Here is an 18370-nt window from a genome sequence, read left to right as displayed (position 1 = left end):
ATTTTATTGACATTACTTTTTGTAGATATGTTTGTTACAATAGGAATTTCTAGTAATACTGAAACTTTAACCCAATTGCAATCGTTATATAGTTTTCACTTTTAATGGAGATATGCCATCAGATTAGTTGCTTATTTTTATTGATCGATAAATAATACACGTATGTTTAATTTGTATAATTTTTGCAATTTATTTTAAAAATTATTTTAACATATAGTATTTATTCATAATTTCACAATGGCATTGACTTTGAATAAAATGCATTTATTATAAACTATTTTATAATAAATTGAACATTAGACAAGTTTGGATAATGTTATAGTCAATGCTTGTGAATAAAATGGGTAAACGATTGAACATAACTTGAGCGTCCGATATTCTGCGGATAAAATGCAGGTTTAGATCTGGCGGAAAGCTTTTAGACTCAAATAAGATTAAATACCAAATTTCCGATGTTTCGGTAAGATAATGTGGCTAAAACCTTCACAATACGGAAAATCGATGGAAGTATATGAAGACGTGGACCTTTACCGATAAATATATAGAGGGAAAGTTGAATATTCCCCACGAAGGCAAAATACCAAATTTCAGCCATTTCGGTGGGTTATTGTGGCCACAACCTTCAAAATGCCGAAAATAGAGGGTACTGTTTTATGGCGGCTACATGAAGGCGTGGACCTATACCGAAAAAATTTAGAGGGGGGAAAATACCAAATTTCAGTTATTTCGATGGATTATTGTCGCCACAACCTTTAAAATACCGAAAATCGGAAGGTAACTTTCTATATGAAGGCGTGGACCTATACCGACAAATTTCATGTGGAAAGTTTTATACCCTAAATGAAGACTAAGTGCCAATATTTCGCTATTTCGGAGCATTATTGTGGCCACAACCAGCAAAATGCCGAAAATCGGAAGGTATCGTTCTATGAGGGCTTTATGAAGGTGTGGACCTATACCTACAAATTTCATATGGATAGTTGTATAATACAAATGTATACTAAATACCAAATTTCAGTCATATCGGTGGATTATTGTGGCCACAACCTTCAAAATACCGAAAATCGGGATGTACCCTTCTATGGGGGCTATATGAAGGCGTGGACTTATACCGACAAATTTCTGGGGGAAAGTTGTATGTACCCAACAAAGACTAAGTACCAAATTCCAGCCATAATGAGGCTAAAACCCTCAAAATACCGAAAATCGGTTGGTACCGTTCTATTTTTTGAATTATGCCACTCTTTGCGTAAATGATTATTGCAAACGGGCTATATCGGTCCAAGTTTTGATATAGCCCGTTTGCAATAACGAACATCCTAGGAGTAACAAAAACTTTTATACCAAATTCCAATGCTTTATCTTAAACATTGCGAGCTGTATCATGATTTCAACAGACGGACGGGCAGACGGACATGGTTATATCCACTTAGAATTTTACCCTGATCAAGAATATACATATGTACATATCGCTCATTAATTCAAAGAGTGGCATAATTCAAAAAATGTGTTTTCTGAGTTAGCAATTTCTATTTTTTCTGCGACTTCTCCTTTATCTTGTGTCAAACTTTCATGCTGATATCTCTAAAACTCATCGAGTTACAGCTCATTTACTAAGCGTTTGACATAATTCAACAAAACAGATTTTTGAGTTTATGAAACACTAAAACACTTTAAATCATGCTTGTTCTTGCACAGAAATTTAGCACTGGTATCTGGCTAGCTGTTTGCAAAATATGGTCCAAGCGGTTAATATTTTGAAGTTGGGAAGTCAAATTTGAATCTCCAACTTAAAACGCGTTTTTCTCGAAACAGTATTTTTTGAATTGAGTAATTGAGCGATATTTACTTTATTGGTCTCCGAAGAATATTTCGATGTGTAACAAACGGAATGACAAATTAATTATGGATGGTATAAAAATCTGTCTCGCTTAAAGACAAGGTTTTATACTCTACACCAAACCCGTTCGTGGGTATTGATTTGGTTACGAAGTTTTTCGGCAAATCACACACACGCGACCCGAACGCAAAGTAAGAGAGCAAATGTTTTGATTTTTTTTACTTCAGTCTTGTACTGAATTTCATGCAAGCAGGTTGATGCCGCTTTATTTTTTTATTTTTGGGTACACAGAAAAGATTTTGCAGTTGTACAGCAAATATGTGGAGGGAAGAATTTGAAAATGATTTTTGTTTTGTATTAATATTTTTAATGATGCAGAATGCCTCGTCTGCAATGCAACAATAAAAAATGTATGTATGCTTAGAAAGTCTTAAAAAATCATTGTATATGTTTTTTTCTCTTAAAAAAATTAACATATGAAGAAAAATACTTTTCAAATTATGAAGTTATTTATATTATTTTTAATTTAAGTCATACAAAGCGGACGCGCCAACAATATACGACACGATTGTTGTTGTTAAACAGCTTGTTCGACTTAGCAACTTACTAATACATTTGCAATAATTGCGTTTTCTACAATACATTCTAATTTTAGTCGTTCTCTTCTTGGCCACCTATGCTCTACACCACTATGAGGGGAGGGTTGGTTTTGGCCAAAAGGTTTATAACGCATCGAAATAATATATACACCATTATGAATGTCTCGACGAGATGAGTCGATCTGGCTATGTGTGTCCGTTAGGGTTATCACTTTTTGACCTCTTTTTGTCAAAAACGATTTCCTGTAGCGGGAATGAATGAACTTTTGCCTATTAATGACTTAAATAAGGTTCATTATACCCTACACCATTCAACTCCAGGCCGCAATTATGGACCGATCGACATGAAATTTTGCATGGAGGTCGGGCTCAGACCAGAATAGATTCCTATTTTTATTGGAGATGATCGTGAAATATTTAGCGGGTGAAATGGACCAAAAACATAATTGTTTTGACAAAGAAGTAGCTTGCAATTTGAGATGCCGATCAGATAATATGGACCAGACCAGAACTTTTGTGTGAAAATTTTGAAAAATGTTAATATACAGCTTATATCTTTGTTCCTGAAAGACACATTCTTCCCTCTTGAGTTATATTTGGAAGACGATATCTTGACCTTTGCACTGATGTCGATTACGGTGATGTACGTGATCAGATAACAGAGCTACAGCCTAATATATCCAGTTTTTTGTTTGTAGTGTTGTAATTTACACTCTAGAGGTCGCAATTATAGCTCAATAGTCACGAAATTTTGCACGAGGTAAGAGTTTAGGTAGAAGAAAATGGCTATCACTTTGCATGATGATCTGATATAATATAGCGGGTGACATAGACCATTACTTTTGTATGAAAAATATACAAATTTTATTTTGGTCCACCTGGAGGGCATATATCGGCAAAGTAGATAACGGGCCTACTGCCTAATATATAACGGGTTTTGTGTAGAGAACCACAATATCCTCCCATGCTACAAATTGTCTCTATCATGACAGAAAAATTTTCAGTTCAGTTGTCAAATTGGATTTTTTATACAAATATTGCAACAACCCCACCTATTTTATACGTCAGGATTTAGGGTAAAGGGGATACAAACAAAATACGACCAAAGATGTGTCTCATCGACATATTGGTTTTAGATCCCAAGTATGTTTGGACGAAATTCGTTTCAGACTATTTGGAGTCTATTTAGCCATGTCCGTTCATCTGTCTCTCTTAATGTCTAGCTTGCTGGTGCGCACTATAACTCTCGAACGGATCTACCGATTAAACTTTGTTTAAGTTGGAATGTAGGCTATGTCCAAGGGCGTAGCCAGGATCAAATCTAGGGGGGGGGGGGCAACTTTTTTTTTTGGTGATGTGTATAGTTTTTACATACAATATTTTAAACCCTTTATTTAGGTACATACCTAATGAAAAACAAGTAAAAAGCTTCCACATTAAATATTCTACTCTATTTATGTGGAATATTTAGATTTCTTTCCGTTATGAAATTTCTGTTGGCCACGATTTTAGGTCAATTGCGTAAACCAATTACTTGAAATTTGGCGGTATCGCTTAACACTTAACACTTAATGCTAAATTGCACCCAATTTAGAGAGAAATGTAAATAAAAATAAAAATTTTGAATGGGAGGTACCCGAAGGACTGGATTTATATGGACTATATCCGACTTGATGAAGTATTGTAATACGATTTGCAAATTTTGGACCAAATCCATTGCTCCCTTCGAGAGTTTTCGTTCACATGGCATTGGATGCATTATATATGCATAGCATACCAAAAATATGTTAATAATATGTAATTTAACGTACACACGCACATTGTTTATAACGAAATGTCATGGTGAATTATCCAAAAGACGATTTGAATCGAAACACGTTAAGAATGCGTGATGTCTCTATTTATCTGTTTAACCCATTTCGTCGTAATTGGTGTTCGATTTTTCGAACAGTAAAACAATTTTATGGATAAAAAAGGTAAAAACAAACTTTTAAACAACTTTTAGTATGTATATTAAGTCTTCTCTGTGCATTTTCGAAGCCTATATTTTTGGATACTTTTTTAAATTAATTTTAAAAAATTAATAAAAAAAAACATAAATTTGAAAAAGTAATCATGGTGAATTATTACCAATACATAAAACCGTTTCACAAAACATAAAGAAGTTCATTTAGATGCACAGGCAGGACTTTACATATCGTTCATTTACTCAAAGAGTGACATAACTCAAAAAATGCGTTTTCTGAGTTAGCAATTTCTAATTTTTCTACGACTTCTACTTTATCTTGTGTAAAATTTCCATGCTGATATCTCTAAAACTCGACGAGTTACAGCTCATTTACTACGAGTTTCGCATAATTCAACACAAAAGTTTTTTGAGTTTATGAAGCACTAAAATACTTCAAATCATGCTTGATCATGCACAGAAATTTAGCACGGATATCTGGCTATCTGGTTGCAAAATATGGTCCAAGTAGTTATTTTAGTTTTAGTGTAATAATCTTTTTAAGTTGGGAAGTCAAATTTCAATCGCCAACTTAAAACGCGTTTTTCTCGAAACTTGATTTTTTGAGATGTGTCACTCTTTGAGTAAATGGACGATATGTGCAAAGTTGACTGTTCGAAATTGTCATAAATGTCAGTGGCTATATCAAAATGTGGAAATGTATGTACAACTTAGGGGGAAGAGTTATTATAGCCCCATAGAAGACTAAATATTAAATTTCAGTCATTTCTGTAGGATAGCCTTACTATCCTACAATATCCTGAAAACCCCTAAAATCGGGAGGTACCGTTCTAGTTTGGCTACATAAAACATGAACCAGTGCTCACAAATTTCTGGATAGAAGTTTAGTAGGCCCGAAGAAGACCAAATATTTATTAAATTTCTTCCGTTTCTATATGATAATGCAGCTAAACCCCTGAGAAATCGGGCGGTACCGTTCTATGAGGGGTAATCCAAAATGTGAACCAGCACAGACACATTTCCGGGGGAAAGTTTTGTAGGCCCAAAGAAGACTCAATACTACTCTTTAATCATTTTTTCGTTCACTCTGGTCCATACTTTGCACATCCTAATATTTTTACGCGACATAGATCGTCCAAACATACTTTGCATTTTGACATCACAAACAATTAAGAGGAGGTCTCACTTGTATTGAAAGGAGTGCCAAAAATAGTTCTAATCGAGCTACCACCTCGATTTTAAACATAGTTTCACAACAAGGCAAGATGATATAAAAAAAATTGAGTGGATGTAGATCCACATTTATGTATAGCCCCCTTGTAAAGGTAATGCCTGATTTTTGGTATTTTGAAGAATTTAGACACAGTTTCCAATTGATTTGGTTGAAATTTCGCATCCTCGCAAAAAATGTTCAATATAGGTCCACGTTTAGGTATAGCCCCCATATAAAGGAGTCTCCCAAATACTCCCAACATTAGTAAAACTCAACATAAATTTATAGCACTGATTTCAAAACTACCAGAAAATTTATTTACAAAGAATTTATTTTTAAGGAAGTTAGAAAACTTTTTATGAATATCTTTTTACGTAAAAACATTGTCAATGCTATCAACTATAAGTTTAAATCTGGAAATTGTACATTTATTTCACTCATAAGCTGCGAATGCTTTCAAATTTTTCGACTTTTCTTGACATATTACCGCTGTAAATTGGCAAAAATTGTACTGCATATAAACAATTTCATGTGTTTAGGTAATATTTATTTCAATCGAAATCAAATTTGTTGCCATAAATGTTCGATATTTGTCCACGACCGGAACCACAGTGCGATATGGCCCTCTTCGAACATAAACTAATTTTGGACCGATATAATAAAAACTTTTTTAACAAATTTTTAATTTTGATAGACTATATCAGTCAATCTATACTATATCGACTCAGAATTTTATCCTGATAACAAATATGTATACTGTATAGGTTTGCAAATAAGTATTTTAATGCATGAGAAACGGAAAAATATACCCTCCATTCTATGGTGGAGGGTATAAAAATTGCATAATAATAATAATTGTTCCAAAAACATGCCAGAAGGGACAAGGTAGACTTCTCTCACATCAATGAGTGCACCCCGATTCATATTAGATCAATGATATGGGACCTACTGTTTATCGCCGAGTCCGAACGGCGTGTCTAAGACACCACTTGTGGAGAAGTTTTAAATTAAAAATTGCATATCTCATGTATTTTTCAACAGAATTCAAAGTTTACTTAGAAATAATAAATTATGTTTGGTATCTTCTAAGCAGCCTAGAGCAGGAGGAAAAGCATTTTCCTATTTTTAATGCGTTTTTACACTTCTATGACTATAAACTAAACCGCTTTTAAAAAAATGTAGCTTATTCGAAAAATATTAGTCGTCCATTTGCCGTTATTAACTTTAAAGAATAGTATATCAGAACAATGCAGTTTTTTTTATACTTTTTTGACGGCTCTAGGGGGGGGGGGGGGCAGCTGCCCCCCCATGCCCATAGCTGGCTACGCCCATGGCTATGTCGGTCCAAATCTCCCCCAAAAAAGTCCAAACATGTTTTCGAAACTTTCCATATATTCCTTCCAGATATAGATCGGATAAGACTATATCGATTCACACTTTAGGGTACCTCACACACAAAATTCGGAAAAGGAGAAATTTAAGAGTCCTCTCGAATCGTTTTGAATTTTTTCAGCAGATTGTACTTACGCCGCAAATCCGCAAGATAACTCCCAAGGGGATTTTTTTGAAGAAGGTTCATCCAGTAATGCGTCAGGTTGGAATATGGACTATATCGGTCCTTCCTTCGAGTACCTCCCACACAAAATTTGGGAAAAGTGCAGTTTGAGGACCCGTATCGGATCTATTTGATTATGTTTTTGTTTTTTTTTTAAGAAGGTTCTTTTCACGGTCCCTATCTATTCTGGCCCCTTTTCAGGGGTAAGTCATACTTCCTGAGATAATAGTCCAGAAGTTGCAAAAGCCCCTGCTGGCTTCAACTAAAATTACAAATCTGAAAAAAATTCTAAAACTTTTCCAAAACTCAAAAGTTAGCTTACTAAAATTGATTTGAATCAAACTCGTGTTACCGTTAGCGCAGCTGAATTATACTATCTTCTTTGCTGTGTAATTGAATATGAATAATTTTGGGATTTATAAATTTGTTTGCATGCAAAATTTTTGAATTTCTATTCATTGTTAGTTATTTCTACCGATATAAAATATATTTTAGATATCACAATGAACTATTTTCGAAGCATATGTGAGGTACAAGTGCACAATTTTAGACGATTGATATTCAATAAACACGCAATTTTCCCAATTATCGAATATACCACACTGCATGGTTTATATATTTATTTTAGGTGTATTCCAAAAAGGAACCTAATATTAAAAAACAACATGAAGATGTAGCAGGAGGGGCTAATCAATGTGAATTTTCCAATGTTCGAATATTTTTTTAGAAATGTATAATTTATATATTTTTCCACAAAAAAAGTAGTGTTGTAATGAAGAATGAATGAACGGAATGGCAAACATCTTATGGTGGAGGGTATTAAAAAGAATAATGTTTGACAAGAGCTTCAAAATCGAATGTACCTCTTCTATGGGACCTAGATTAAAGAGTGCACTATCTGTACCTACAATTCTCGGCATGAATTATTGCCCATATCGAATACTAAATACCAAACTTCAGTCATTTCGGTAGGATAATGTGGCTAAAATCTTCAAAATACTGAAAATCGGGAGGTACCTTCTATCAAAACGTAGATCTATACGGACAAATTTATGGGGAAACATTATGCAGCTACAAAGAAAACTTAATACGAAATTTTTGAGCCAGTTCGTTGAGAAAATGTGACTAAAACCCTTAAAAACACCTAAAATCGGGATGTGGCGTTCTATGAGGGCTATATCAAAACATGGATCGCTATAGCCTTAATAATAATGATAATAATATAATACAAATAACAATAATAATAATATAAACTTCTGTACCAAAATAAAAGCCATGCGAGCTGTTTCTTTATTTTCAGCAGGCTATATCGACTAAGAATTTTATGCTGATCAATAACATATACTTTATACGGTCTCCGAAGAATATTTCTAAGTGTTACAAACGGAATACAACTTTAATTATACCCTCCATTGTGCTTGAAGATATAAAAAAAAACTTTATATATAACAACAAATATAAAATGTATTCGAATTTAAGTACATTCATTTCAAATTCGTCTCGCAATAGCCGTGGCAATAAATGAATTGCAAGGCAAATAATCAACTTCAATGTACCTTTAATGACTGCGAGACGAAGTTCGCCGGGTCCACTAGTATGATATAAAATGAAAAATTCTTTATAGGGAAGTTCGTTATAGAGAAGTGCGACTGTATGTTATAATATGATGATAAATTTAGTGAGAAACAAAAGGTTATGCCATTTTGGTTATGCTGTGTGGCCCCAAAGCTTATTTTCATTTACATATTTTCTAATAGCGACTTCAAAAGTTTGTCGAAAAAGCTCCATGTTTTGGTATAGCCTCCATATAACGGTACCTCAAGATTTTCGGTATTTTGAGGATTTTAGCTAAATGTTTGACCGAACTGCTTGTAATTTGACAGTTGACGTTCCAAGTAATCACAAAATATATACACCGAAAACTGTCAACATAGGTCCACGTTTTGGTATAAGCCCCATATAACGGTATTTCCCGATTTTCGGTATTTTGTGGATATTAGCTACATTTTATGACCGAACTACCCGTAATTTCACTTTTGGGGTCACAAAGTATCTCCACTAAAAACCGTCAAGATAGGTCCATGTTTTGGTATAGCGCCCATATAACGGTACCACCCGATTTTCGGTATTTTGAGGATTTTAGCTACAATTTTTGACCGAACTATTTGTAAGTCGACATTTGAAGTTCCCAGTGGTCACACAACATCTCCACCAAAAACTGTCAGCGTAGGTCCATGTTTTGGTATAGCCCCCATATAACGGTGCCTCCCCATTTTCGGTATTTTTGACCCAACTATCTGTAATTCGAAAAACTGTCCACATAGAAACATGTGTTGGTAGAGCAATTTGCTGTTCCCATATAACGGTATCTCCCGATTTTCGTTTTTTTTTTTTGGATATTAGCTACAATTTTTGATTCAAGTATCTGCAATTCGACATTTGAATTTCCCAGTGGTCACAAAACTTCTCCAGCAAAAACATAGGTCCATACTTTCATTTAGCCCCATATAAGGTTCCCGATCGATTGAATACATTTTTTATGATTTTTTTACCTTATTTAGGTATAAGTGGTCACGGAATATATCCTCCTAAAATTGTGGACAGGGAAGTAAATAATTATTCCGTTTTGCTTCAGAATATTTTATGGTGGAGGGTATAAAAAGTTCGGCTCGGAACTTAACACGTTTTTACTTGTATTGACGAATATCACAGTTTTGGCTGGTGGCCTTCCAAAAGCAAAGTCTGACTATGAAAGTAGAAAATCTCACCTTTACTATGATGCAAAGTAGGTTGGTTTAGGTGGTCAAACGACGGAGATATCGCAAAAGTCGGTAATGCATCCCATTTTTTTTTTCCATTTTTAGTAGTCACGCTACAAGTTGAAATTTTAATCGGATCGTCCCGAAATTTTGGAGTCTGATGGGGATCCCAGAGAGAAAGAAGGTAGTTGGTTTTGGTGATGGTCGGATAATATTCAGGAGTCAGAATCGCCCAATAACTTTCATATGTGGCGGATAACACTGCTCAACAAAATTGAAAAAGTTGAATGTTTCAGACGAAGTTGCAGTTGTTTCTAGATAAAATCGGCGAGTTATTTTCAAACCCGGCCCCGGTTTTTCTCCATCAGCTCTTTTTTTAGATATATCTCAAAATCGGTTTTTACGAGTTCAACCCAGACTTTCGTTATTTTCGGATACAAATAAATATTTTTTGTGGGTTTTTCGATATTAATATATTAAGGAGATGTTGTACGCTCGATACAAATCGGGTTTGAAATAGTTATGGCGAGTATATATCAAAAAATATAGAAAATATACGACGGACCTTGTAAAAATTGCTTATTTTGAGTACTTTAAGCTGTAATTACGTCATCGGGGGAGGTCATAGGATCTTCATATGGCAATGCGGATATGCTTAGGGTGTCTACTATATAGTCCCAGTCTTGTAGAGAATTCAACAGCTTCAACATTTTCTTTACTCTTATTTTGATTTGACTTGCGGTTTCCAAGCAAAATCTTGAATACTTAAGATAAAAACCAAAAAATTTGAACTGAACCTCTTTATCTCATGGTAAAACCTACGAAAAAACCTAAAGGTCAGTCTTGTAGAGAATTTTCACAGCTACAACATTTTCTTTAGACTCATTTCGATACGGCCTGCGGTTTTCGAGCAAAATCGTGAAAACCTAAAAAAACCCTAAAATTGTGAATTTTGATCGCGATTTATTTAAAAATCCCTCCGACGATTTTTTCTGTTTTTTTTATTTTTATTTTTCATATCTATGAACAGTGCTGTTTCATAGGTTGAATGGAAAAAGTTCATCGATGCAAAAACACATTGCATTTGAAAAATCAATGGTCGATATTAATAATATTCGCAGTTACAATATTACAATAACTTCGATATAAGATTCGAAGCATTATCAAGAAAAGCCACTGCCTACAACAACCGCTTTGCCTGATGGGCTTCGTAACTAACAGCGAAATCGTTACAAAAATTGGTGGTTGCGTGGAAATCTATTAGGCTTCCCATTTTATACCCTCAGACTTTAGGCTAAAGAGGGTATATGGTAAAAACCAAACCAAAAATGTTTTACAATCGATTAATCCGAGTTAACATATTCTATATAGTATGACTGAAATTCTTTAGAATGAAGTGTTTTAGGAGGGATCCCATAATGTCGACCATTAAAATTAATTTTCGTGGAAGCTGTGTTGGCATCAATGTAGAAAAATTGGTAAAAATGGGTTGAAGCGAAATAGTTGGAGAACTCCCAACTATTTTTCCTAATTTTTCTAATCGAACCAAAAAATATATATGGAATAATATTTTAACAACATGCTTTTTCTCTTTTGTTGTTTCTATAATATGCAATTTATAAAGCCAATGTTTATTTCATATGTTTATACGCGTTGCCTAGATTCGGTAGGTATTTTTAATTTATTTTTTAGAGGTTTATACGGATTCTGAGGTAGTATAATTTAAATTTGCTCCCAGATTTTTTATACCCTCAGCATTTATGCTAACGAGGGTATATGGTAATATTCAAAAATGTTTTACAATCGTTGAAGTTGAGGTTCACCATTTAATAAGTCGCGAACTGTCAATATATTTTATACAATATGAATATATTTATATTAATTGAAGTGTTTTAGCCGGGGTCGCATAAAATGAACCATAACAAATAATTTATGTGGAAGCTGTGTTGGTGGTAATATTAAAAAATGGGTAAAAATGTGTTGAAGTTTGCAAGTTTTTTTGTGTTCTTTCTTGATTTCTGGTCAAACCACGAAAATTTCAGACCTGAGCCCAAAGAAAGAACTGAAGAATACCCCTTGGGCAACATGATTCTAATGTATGACTTTTCGATATAAACACTGCATCCCCCTAAAATCGATGCTGACATTTTGAAGTTTTGAAATCTGGGTTTTTCGAATTTTTCTTATAATTGGAGGGCGCAACCAGATAATTACCCAGACTATTTATTGGAATGTAGAACTCGTGATTCCACGTCGTTTGAGGTATATCTCATGAGTGTGCTTCATACAGCTCCCTAGTAATAGGAGTCCAAAGTCGAAATTTTGGTGCGTACATTTTCTTTAATAACCTATTTTTTGGCTTCAAAATTTACAACTGTGACTCAGGTACCCTTGAACCCCGCGTGATTTTAGTTTTTTTACGCGCCGGATCTAATGAACCCTTCCGCTTTCAAATCCATCCACTAAAACCGCTGATATAGATACCCTGAAAATAGGAAAATAAGCTAAATTTTATTTTGACTAATCCGCATACTAAACCGCGATTTCCCTTAAATTTTTTTACATAAATGGAATCCTTTATACGCGATTATAATATTTGTCAAAAAGGTGTGTCATAATTTACAGAGACTCGGGAGTAGTATTCGTATTTAACAAAACATAGAATCAGGTAGCACATCCGCGGTTCTTGACGAATCTGTATAAAATTTGTCTTATTGAGGTATTTTTAGCAGGGGGTCACTGAAATCGGATGCGCCTTATAATCATATGAACATCGCGTTATTTTTACCCACATGAAGCATTTTGGTGTAGTAAGATGCAACTGATGGCACACTTTGGTCGCTGAATGAAACATGGAAAAATGCAAACATATTGACAGAGATGCACTAGCTCTATGCGAAAACCACATGCGCCTCAACTGATTTTAACTATTTCGCGCGTTATGCGGTTTTTAACTTTTATGTTTTTTCTTTGATTGTAATATCAATATCACTCTTTATTTCCTAATTCTATTGCTTATCACACTAAGAAAATATACTTTCACGATGATAAACTATTTTCCTTGAAGAGGTTTTAGCAAAATAATTCAGGTTTTGTTTGGAAATTTAGCGAAATAGTAGAATAACTCCCAAAAAATGTTCTCAAATTTTTCGTATTAAACCAAAAAATATATTTTTGAAATAATATTCCAACAATAAACTTTTGTCTTTTGTTGTAGCTGGAATATGCAATTTAATATCCTAATCTATAAAATGTTGGTCTCACATTCTTCTGTACATTGTCTAGATTCTGTACGTATTTTTAATTTATTTTTTAGAGATTTGTATGGACTCTGAGTTAGAATAAATAAAATTTACTCCAAGATTCCTTCATTATTTTTTGATTTTCCGCGAAAATGAAAATGAATTTAGCAAATATTTAGGCGTCTACGGATAGATATTAAATGTTGTTACCGATTTATATATACATTTTGGTATTACAACACAAGGGGAATTTTTAAATATTTTTTCTTTATAAGGGAATAAAACCCCCCATAACTTTTGGGCGCAGCATCCAATTTTGTAAACGCGAACAGATTTGAAACCACGATTTTTTTCTTAACCCATGTACCAAAAATCGCGAATGTGCTTGTAAAAAATTTTTTTAATTTTTTTTCGATGGAATTGTAAAGGAAATTTGAATTTTACCATATGTTCACTTCTTCCTTTTTCCCCCATAGAAGCATACTTCTTAATTTCGGTATTTTTTAGGTTTTAGCCATATTTTTAATTGTTCCACAAACAAGGGACAAGGGAGACTTATCTCATATCAATGAGTGCATCCCGATACCTATTAGCTCAATGGTATGGGACCTACTGTTTATTGCCGAGTCCGAACGGCGTGTCTTAAGACACCACCTGTAGAGAAGTTTTACATGGCTGAAATACTCAGGAAATGTCGCCAACATTACTGAGGGTATTTTGCCACCGTTGAAATTGTTGATGTTGCCTGCGATTCGAACCCACGACCTTCAGCGTGCAAGGCGGGTGTGCATACCATTGCACCACGGTGGCACCCACCGTCACATTATCTTACCGAAATATCGGATGAACCGAGTTGGTCCCAATTTTGGGTATGTACACTTTCACACACGAAAAATGTGCCTCATCGAAATCCGTTTCCGACAATTTGGAGTTGATTTAGCCATGTCTGTCTGTCTGGCTGGCTGGAGCGCACGATAACTTTCGAACGGATCAACCGATTCGGTTCAAAATTTGGCTTTCGTAATAGTTTGTCCGAAAATGTTCGGAAAAACTGTGCACACGATAACTCGTGAAGGGAGTAGCGGATGTGGTCCATACTATGCACATTGTGAAATTTTACCAGACTTAAATGAGATTCCAATATGGACTCAATCGGTCCAACCTTCGGGTACTTCCCACACAATATTTCGGAAAAGTTCAGTTTAGGACCAGCTCTCGAATAGCTTTGATTTTTGTTGTAACTACTTGTATTCACCGCCCCCGTCGTATGGGGGTTGTTACAAGTCCATACTACACACAGAGAAGAGATATTGTTGGAACAATCATATTTTAAGAACAAAATAGTGTATTTTAAAAATCTGAAAATATATATTGTTGTTTCAACCATATATTTTTTATTAGGAAACATGATGACACAAAATATATTGTTGGGCCAATAATACATATTTTAAGAATTTTAAAATACACTATTTTGTTCTTAGAATATGATTGTTCCAACAATATTTTTCTCTGCGTGTACCTGAGAAAATAGCCTGAAAGGTGCACAAAAAATCCCCTATGACACCATGTGTAGTCGCTGGAGAGCTCTATAACTTTCGAACTGATCAACCGACTTGGTCCAAAATTTGGCCTTCGTCATATTTTGTGAACTTAGTTTCAGTTCGAAGATGTAACTAAAATGGTATGCGAGTTAAATTGGAATTAGAAAAACACGGTTTTAATTTTTAATGTGCTTTATTTCCAACGTTGGTCTTAAGACTCATTTTAAAAATCATATTTTTAATAGTTTGTCATTTAATGTAGCGAAGGCTTTTTGCTTGCGCTGCATTAAATGACTGTCTGTGAATGTGGGAACGAAAACAAAAGTTTCAAATTTCATTTGAGACTTTTGTTTTTCGCTACATTAGACAGACATAAATGAATTTTATTTTATTTTAATCAAGGGGGAAGGGTTGGGACGTAACTCCTCCACCCCTTGCCAGAAATACTCCTGGATTTCATTTATTATTTCTTTTTTTAATTATGTATATAAAGCAAAATTAATATACATTTAAAGTTTATTAATACAGCATTTGAAATTATTAAGACAATTTTGTCATTTTAATTTACAATTATTACTTATTTTTCAATTTTTATGTTTCTCAGAACTATTTTTTTTAATATTTGCCAATATTATTTTTACAGTGGGAATCTTATTTTTATTAATAGTAACAATATATAGTGTTAAGTTTTTATTATTTTTAAGTTTTATACATTGTTGTATGTATTTATCTATATTATAAAATAGAGTATTTTACTCAATTCATTTATACATGAACCTACTTTTTATCAATTTTTGGTCAATTCAAGCTCCATAATTTCTTGTGACTCTTTATTTATTGTTTAGTATTGTTACCGTTTTATCTATGTAGGTATATAAATAGATAACAAACATTTCATTTAACATTGATTCAAGCCAATTCAAGATTATTTTTTCTTGAGACTTTTCATAACTTTGTAATTTTTTTTTTTGTCTATTAAATAGAAACATTGTATTTTTATTTATGGCATCATTACCTTTTTTGAATTTTTAAGTTGGTTTTTATTTACCGTTTTTATTCTTAAGTTTTTTTTCGATATTTATATGATTTTACATAATTCTATTAAGCAGTATTACGATTTTATTATTGTATTCATAATTTTTACATTATATGTATTTTGCTTTTATTAAATATTTTTTTTTAGCTCCAATCACTATTCCCAATGTTTGATTATTCCTTCACATTGTCATTTAGCATTCTATAATTGAAGCCAATTGGGTGTCGCTCTTAAGAGGATCAACCCAGAAAAATTTTGATTATCAGTGGTACCTCAAAAACGATTATATTGTTTTTGGCTGGGGGTAATTCAGCTAAAAAGTACCCTGATATTTTCCTTGTTGGGTATTCCTACCTTCAGGCTTGAAATTTGTCCCAAACAAGTACTTTAAAAACAAAAATTGACAGTGAATCCTCATGAATCTTCAGACCCAAGAGAGGAGAAGTTTTCTTCAAACAATGGTACACTGGTTTGGAATATATAAAGTTTATGATATTTTATTATTATACTTCTTATTTTAGTTTATTTGTTTTTTATTATTAATTGTTGTTTATTATTGTTATGAGTATATATTTTTTTATTATATTTATTATTTTTATTTATTATTTTTATATTATTATTATTATTATTATTTTTATTACTATTTTTATATTTTTATTGTTATTATTATTGTTACATATTTTTATTATTATTATTTGTATTGTTATTGTTTATGACTATTTTTTATTGTTATTATTATATATTATTTTTATATATTTTTATTGTTATTATTATTTTTTTCATTGTTATTTTTATTATTTTTATTACTATTTTTATTTTTTATTGTTATTATATATTATTATAATTTTTTTTGTATTGTTATTAGTATATATTATTATTCTTATTACTATTTTTTATTGTTATTATTTTTATTGTTATATATATATTTTTATTATACCATTTATTTTAGTTTTTTATTTTAATTTTATATTCATTATTATTTTATATTATTATTATAATTTTTATTATTATATAACCTTTATAATAATTTATATTTTATATTGTTTGATTAAAGATATTTGCCAAATTACGGAAATATTCTGAACTTTCTCCAATTTGCCTAATATGAAACATATTAAGAATTGGGTACTCTTCAGAGGTGTCATTGGCTAGCATAACCTTTGCAACTACACAACACTTTATTTGTTCTAATTTCATATTTCATTAGAAGAATTAAAGTGTGCTGTTTTAGGTCATGATATTAGTTCCGTTTCTTGTTTTAAATTTTATAATTTGGCATTCAAACTTTATTAATTATTATAAAAAAAATATTTTATTTACTTTCATTTCTAGTAAAAATTTTATATTTATTCAATATATGTATTCATAAAAAAATTTTAATTTATTAATACCATCCATAAATTAAACATTTTTGTTTGTGATTTTATTGCTGATTTTCATATAAAACTCACTTTGTTAATTCACCAAAACAATTTCCACATTTTGTATAAGATTTTTTTTCTTATTTTTGTAATATTGTGAAATTTAATACTACTAAAATTGTAAAATTGTTGTACCCAACATTTATATAAAATTAACATTTTTAAAATTTACTTATTTTATTGATGTATTACATATTTTGTTGTTGTTTTTTTTACAATTCCGTTTTTCTTTTATGTTTATTATTTTATTCACATAAACATAAATATGTTAGTTTATAAAAACATTCTTCACATTTTGTATAGAAATATGTTTTTCTTAATTGTGTCTTTTTTTATTTCTGTATGTAAAGTCATAGGGGTTTCACTCTTTGGAGGAATACACCCAACTTTTAATAGAAATAGACAATTTTAATTGAATATTTTGGTTACGTCCCTATTTGACATTGAACCTTTAGGAATAAAAATTATGTATTTTGTTACCCTTTTTTACTTGATTTTTTTTTTCAATAGGAAGTGATCATTTATTCATTCACTTTCTTCATTATTGTTTTTGTTTGTTTTTTCAATTGTTGTGGTTTTATTTGAATTATATACTAATATGGCCATAGAAAGTTACCCATACTTAAGATGGTAGTAACGGTTAATAGAAAAATTAAATTCCACAAAAAAATGTGTCTTATTACATATTACATAGTTATTAAATACATATAACTATTAGTACATATTTATATATAGTACTGTTAACCAATAAATTTACAATTACTTTGATTAATTTATACTTTTGATAAGTTTTTTCTTGTCTGTATTTATTCATATTTATCGAATATTGATTAATAATAATAGTATTTTTTCTCTTTTTACTAACAACATTTGAATTAATATTAAATCTTGTTTGAACTCTTGCCAAATCCAGGTTTAGGCTTACAAAGTGAATTCATGTTTCTTGATGTTATTTCTGTTCTCGTTGCATGTTTGCTCCATTTGATGTTGCTTCTGTTCCATTTCTTGTTGTAGTTGGAATTGTTGTATTTTTTCTTCTGTATTTTTATATATTTAAAAGTTGGTTTAGTTTTTTTAGCCTTTTTGTTTTATAATGTTGTAATTTTTTAGCGTATATTTCTCTCTTCTTGTCACTTATTTCTCCTAAGATATTTTCTCTGTTTTTTGCACATTTTTTGTTGTTAATAATAATTTTTCA

General features: G+C 31.9%; 1 protein-coding gene across 1 annotated transcript in view; it reads right to left on the bottom strand.

Annotated features, from left to right (window-relative positions):
• Positions 1-2237, bottom strand: part of LOC141397830 (uncharacterized) — a 229366-nt gene extending 227129 nt beyond the window's left edge. Inside the window, exon 1 of the mRNA XM_073974583.1 lies at positions 1952-2237. The gene's annotated coding sequence lies outside the window, so the exon portion shown is untranslated. The remainder of the gene's footprint in view (positions 1-1951) is intronic.
• Positions 2238-18370: the final 16133 nt, after the last annotated feature.

This window comes from Musca autumnalis, unplaced genomic scaffold (genome assembly GCF_047663935.1).
Source record: "Musca autumnalis isolate F117 unplaced genomic scaffold, ASM4766393v1 scaffold_3, whole genome shotgun sequence".
Lineage (NCBI taxonomy): Eukaryota > Metazoa > Arthropoda > Insecta > Diptera > Muscidae > Musca > Musca autumnalis.
This window is presented reverse-complemented; position numbering and strand designations above follow the sequence as displayed.